The sequence below is a fragment of the Vicugna pacos genome, unplaced genomic scaffold (genome assembly GCF_048564905.1).
Source record: "Vicugna pacos unplaced genomic scaffold, VicPac4 scaffold_214, whole genome shotgun sequence".
Classification (NCBI taxonomy): domain Eukaryota; kingdom Metazoa; phylum Chordata; class Mammalia; order Artiodactyla; family Camelidae; genus Vicugna; species Vicugna pacos.
The window spans coordinates 80724-86856 of NW_027328893.1; positions in this window are offsets into that span (position 1 = coordinate 80724).

The window sequence follows — 6133 nt, forward strand, 5'->3', positions numbered from 1 at the left end:
AGGACATGGCATCAATGTCTAGGAAAATTTGTCCTCACAGAAATCCCATGCAATTGTGTAGAGCCAAGAGTCTAAAGTTTTCACTTAACCAAGCCCTAGAAGTCTACATTAGATACCTGAAATTACCTGACCAGTAGAGATGAAGAAATACAGTAAAAGGAAAAGGAAGTACCATTTTCAGTTCCAAAGAGATTGAAGGCCCTAAAGATAAGCTTTCAGACAACTAGACTGCAAAACGCTCTCCAGAGCAAGTATTGAAAATGGAGGTGAGGGAAACACTGAAGAACAACAGTGTCTCAGAATCACAAAAGGCAGAATAACAGAAAAGGGGAAGAGAAAGCCTAAAGACGAGCCAACTAATCTCAGAAAACTCAGTGGATGAGAAAATATCAGGGCTAACATTCCGTCCTAAGCACACGAGATATTGCAGAGGGACGCGTGAATGACTTTGAAGACAGGGGAACACAAATCCCTCGGTCAGAAGCACACATAGGAAAGCTAGTGCAAAACAATGAAAACATTGCTGTTGAATCCTGGTTGAAGACAAGGCATGAAAGACTAAAATTCGAAAGAGTCCCAGATGGAAAAGCAAGAGATAAAGAAACAAACAATGTTTGAAAAGTTATGTGTAGAAAAATCAGACTGAAACTTGCTGAAAGCCAACATAGAATCATCTAGGCGAATTCAGGAAGTACACAGCGTCCAAAAGAGGTGGAATCCCAATAGACTTAGCAGCAGCTGTATGATCCAAATCAACAAAGATCATGAGCATCCCAGTGATTTAAAATGCGCCTGGAGGAAAGCAACATAGTCACAAGAGAACCTCCAGAGGGGTTTCAGCTGCTATCTCAGCAGCAATATTGCAGGACAGGGAGGAGTGCCAGGACATAGACCATAGCTTGAATGGCAAAATGCTGCCATCTAGGGTAGCCTATGCCACATGACCACCATTTCTAATAACAGCAGAGCTAGAGAATGCCACAGACCTGCAAATCTTAAAAGAATTCAGCAGTTCGAAACTTATCCTAAAAGAAAGGTTGAGAATTCTCCCCTGAAGGGATAAGCGGCAAGATGAAATGGAAAGAAGAAAACCCTTATTGGAAATGCAAAAGAGCATGAGTGGAAAAGAAGAAACAAGAAGAAAGCAAGGAGGACATCAAAACCCTAAAGATGGGAGAGGGAAGCAGGAAATCATAGGGGATTGGAAGCACTATCTTAAGGGAGTCAGCTTATATGACTCTCTGTTGGAAGCAAACGGAGAGATGCATGGCCTGACGTGTTTGCAAAGCAAACGAGAAGCAGACCAAGAAAGAATCAAACAAACAAACAACACAAAAAGGGTAGGGTAACATGAAAATTCAAAACAAATTACTCAAGGTGATGTCAAGGATCATTCAGTACGCATCGACCCAGTATCGCGGCTTGAATGTACTCAGCACACCTGTATTCGGAAATCAGAGGCGTGCATTTATATTCGTAAATATTGATTCATATGAGCATATCGTGACCTAACCCAAATGCCGATTTGGAATCCAATGGATCCCTAGTCCGTGATATAGACTTGCAAGTCTTCCAACAGGATGAATGAATGCCATCTTCTACACTACGTCGAGAAGAAATGGCACAAGCCTATAACAAGGAAAAGTAGCTCCGCAAAAGTGTACTAAGATCAAAAGAGACAGGCAGTAAAGTGCACATTGGGGATTGTATCAGTCCTAGGAATTTCAGCCCCCTTGAAACAAATGGATAGATGTCCCATGAATGCGGGTGTTTCAGCAGAAATCAACCGACGGCTATGTATTGCGGGTGTGCCCATATTACAGGAACAATAGTTTCCCTTAGTGGGTCTCTGTGTACTGTGAACTGTTAGAAAGTTTAAAGACGTGTGAAACATTCAACTGAAAATGGACACACTTCCCTCCATTGCTACAGTGAATTCAGATCTGAACAAAAGGAAAGAGGGAAGAACAAAGGCCCATGGGACGCTAGTGGGTAGAATCACATTTAACTTAGGAACCTCTCGTCGGATGCAGCCCCTCCCCCAACACTGACAAGATGCAGCAGCCATTGGGGTTGGCAGTTAGCCGTTGGATTCCAGGTGGAATGTTGGTGTGTACCGCGAGGCTTGTTGTGGCTGGTGGATCCTAGGTAACCGGGCAGAGTTCTGTGGGTGGATCAGTGCGATGGAGGGGCTGCCGCCCTCTGTGGAGCTTGGCTTAGGTCTTTGGTCCGGGAAGCTTTGTCAGTTCGAGATACTGCTGCTGCCCAAAGACCTGAGTTCACGGGTCAGTTTCCAGAACCTGAAAGGGCAGACAGTGGAAGATCTGCCTGTCTTCAGCTTACTGGAGAGGCTCCGAGGTCCTTTCAGACATGCCCAGTCCTGTTGAAGTCGACTTTACGGGAGACACGAAGAGAAGCTGGCCGAAAATATGGCTGCACGGATTGAGGAGAGATGCGAACACATTGATGAGAGATGTTTTGCTACAATAGAGAATACTGGCCTGGAGACAGCTGTAGAGGATAGCAGGCTCGAAAGGCATTCATGAGACATATTGAACCTCGCTGATACTAGCAGAAACCTACGGAGGGCCACCGTGGACTGGAGGAAGTTCCTCAATTCTCTGCTCCAAGAACGGGTCCAAGATCCCTGACGTCTAAAGAGAAGAGATGGCAGAGATGATAAAAACGCTCATGTTCTTGAAAGAGGTCAGATAATCCACACGACCCAAGGGGCAATTCCAAGCCATTCAGATCAAAGTGCACCAAGCCCAGGTAAGCCTTTTCCCAGGTTTGGGCCTAGCTATCAAGCACTTGCTCTTCCCTCCCCTCCACTCAGGCATCCATTTTGAGGGATCAGTACCTGAGCTGCAATGAAGCCAGTAAGAGAAGAGCAAGCCCCTCCTAGAATCAGAGTTCCTCTAGCTTCATCCTCTGTGAACAACAGGGAACCCCATAAAGGTCAAATACTCTCGTATGAAATAGATAGGAATTGAATACTTAGCTCCCACAAAGAAACGATGGCCTTCCGCTAGATTCAGCAAATGCTGGGTTTATGTCTTCTCTGGGGTGAAGGGAGTGTGGTAAGTGAGGGGAATCTTTGACTGAACTTGAATATGTATTATGCCTCCGTTTTTCAAGACAGTCTATTTAAATATTAGAAGTCAGATAGTGAACGGAACTGTAAAAGTCACCAATGACATGAAAGACACAGCTTATGTGGACCATCTTTCAATTGAGTCAAGCCCCCGGGGGCAATCTATCATGGGGGTGCAGACTTGGTTGCATTCAAGTGCTTTACCCAACATGATCGGATGATTAAGCGTTCTCATCACTGATAGAAGAACACCTGGTTCTCAGTAGCCTAGCATAGCTGCAGCAGGGTTCTCATAGCTATAATGCCTCTAGGTTCTTTGGATTCAAAGATAAATGTATATATTTAGTTCGTTTCCTCTTGTATTTTCCTTGAGAGGGATGTTACACCTTGAAATGCCAACATTGACCAGTAGGTGTCATCGGGAGTAAAGGGCACCACATGCACAAGAGAATCCAAGCTTGGGGGTTATTTCATGTTTCCATTAGTTATTTCATGGTTCCTGTTGGCTTCGGAGGCTTCAACAGTAAAGTGTTGACATGACCCCTTTAACAGTTCGGACTGCTAGTTTGCATTCTATCTGTCTATGTTTTCCTTAGAGCTGACAAAATGTTACCGAAATTGACAAGTCTGGCTTCTAGGTCGATTTAGTATGTTTCAGAAACTAACTTCATTTTCGTATAACTCCCAAAACATTCATATGAATTCTATTAAATTTTTAAAGACTGCAAATGAGATATCAACACAATGTCAAAACTGGAGTCTTCGGACAATCCCTCCCACCACGGTTGTTTAGAAACAAAGAGATAAAAAAAAATCACATTTCTGGGAAATGTATCTGGAAAGTGTTGATTCATCGATGCCCAGTTGACAGAGAAGCAGTGCAACCTGCGCTCACTCGCTCCCATGAACACAGCAATGGAAACATCCACTCACCCAGCCCTTGGCCCAGGACACTTGCCGAAGAGAGGTCTGTTACTTCCAAAGACAGGATGAGGACTCAGAACACCTGGAAGCAGGAGAAGGAAAAACAGGGAATGGATACGAGTGCATGGTCTGAGCCCTGTTGATGGAGCAGTAAAGGTGAAACTCTCTTTAACTTGGACGCACACTCTCAAGCGGACAGGAGACATGGGATTGAAGGTGATGCGCTGAGTGTTAGAAGAGTGCACAGCAGATGCTTGGCTGACAGAACTCAAAGAATCCAGTGCAAAATATCCCCACAGTTGATTCTGAGACCAAGCTCCGAGCTGCCAAATTTGAGGTAGCAGAGGCAGCGTTCAGGGAGGGATAGGGCTACGGATGGTGGCAGACGCTGAGTCTCAGGGATCTGGAGTGCGTTGTGGGATGTGGTGGGTCCTATCAAGAGAGCAAACCGACCTGGGACCCCAATGAGCAAGCAACCACCCTGGCGCGCGCAGTTGAAATTATCGATATGTCCCATGGCCACACCCAGTGCATCTGCAGGACCAGAGACCAATTTGGCATTTTGCCAATAGAGCATGTGTGGGGCTGAATCAGAGATATTGTGCATCGGGTCTGAGGGATCCAGGGGTCCTTGGGTTTGAATTCAGAATGAAAAGCCTTAGGATCTGCTACATTCATAACCTGGGCTGTGATTATGGTTTGGTTTGAGGCACAGGATGTGCAACAGCTCTGTGGTTGCCTTCGTGCACCCGTGCCACAAGGATGAGAGGACAAGGAAGTGTGGTCCAAGACCACAGCGTGAGAAGAGGAAGGATTTCCTTCAGTTTATCTCTCAAAAGCGGATGCTACATTTTGGATGGCACCGGCACGGTTCGGCAGCGAGGACACCAAGTTCGGGCTGTGGGATCATTCCAGCAGGCCCTGATGTGTGACATCCATAGATATGCTTCCACTGATGTTTCTGTAGACAGAGAAGCACTTGGAAGAACTGGTTTCAGTGGGACATTCCCGTGGCACTACAAAGCACAAGCGCACTCACACTCTGCCCTTCTGGAAACACTCCAAAGTAACATAGAGTAGAATGCAAAGCTGAGAAGCTTTAGAAGCTCCATTTCCACCAGAGGAAGTGTCCTGTGCTCTTTCAGATTTGTGAGATAAGCGTAATCAAAGTGAGGTTATCTAAATCGAAATAGTATGGGGTGTTCATCACAACAAAGGCAACACCAGCAATTGGAGATAGACCAGACAGCACACACAGGAACAGGACATGGCATCAATGTCTAGGAAAATTTGTCCTCACAGAAATCCCATGCAATTGTGTAGAGCCAAGAGTCTAAAGTTTTCACTTAACCAAGCCCTAGAAGTCTACATTAGATACCTGAAATTACCTGACCAGTAGAGATGAAGAAATACAGTAAAAGGAAAAGGAAGTACCATTTTCAGTTCCAAAGAGATTGAAGGCCCTAAAGATAAGCTTTCAGACAACTAGACTGCAAAACGCTCTCCAGAGCAAGTATTGAAAATGGAGGTGAGGGAAACACTGAAGAACAACAGTGTCTCAGAATCACAAAAGGCAGAATAACAGAAAAGGGGAAGAGAAAGCCTAAAGACGAGCCAACTAATCTCAGAAAACTCAGTGGATGAGAAAATATCAGGGCTAACATTCCGTCCTAAGCACACGAGATATTGCAGAGGGACGCGTGAATGACTTTGAAGACAGGGGAACACAAATCCCTCGGTCAGAAGCACACATAGGAAAGCTAGTGCAAAACAATGAAAACATTGCTGTTGAATCCTGGTTGAAGACAAGGCATGAAAGACTAAAATTCGAAAGAGTCCCAGATGGAAAAGCAAGAGATAAAGAAACAAACAATGTTTGAAAAGTTATGTGTAGAAAAATCAGACTGAAACTTGCTGAAAGCCAACATAGAATCATCTAGGCGAATTCAGGAAGTACACAGCGTCCAAAAGAGGTGGAATCCCAATAGACTTAGCAGCAGCTGTATGATCCAAATCAACAAAGATCATGAGCATCCCAGTGATTTAAAATGCGCCTGGAGGAAAGCAACATAGTCACAAGAGAACCTCCAGAGGGGTTTCAGCTGCTATCTCAGC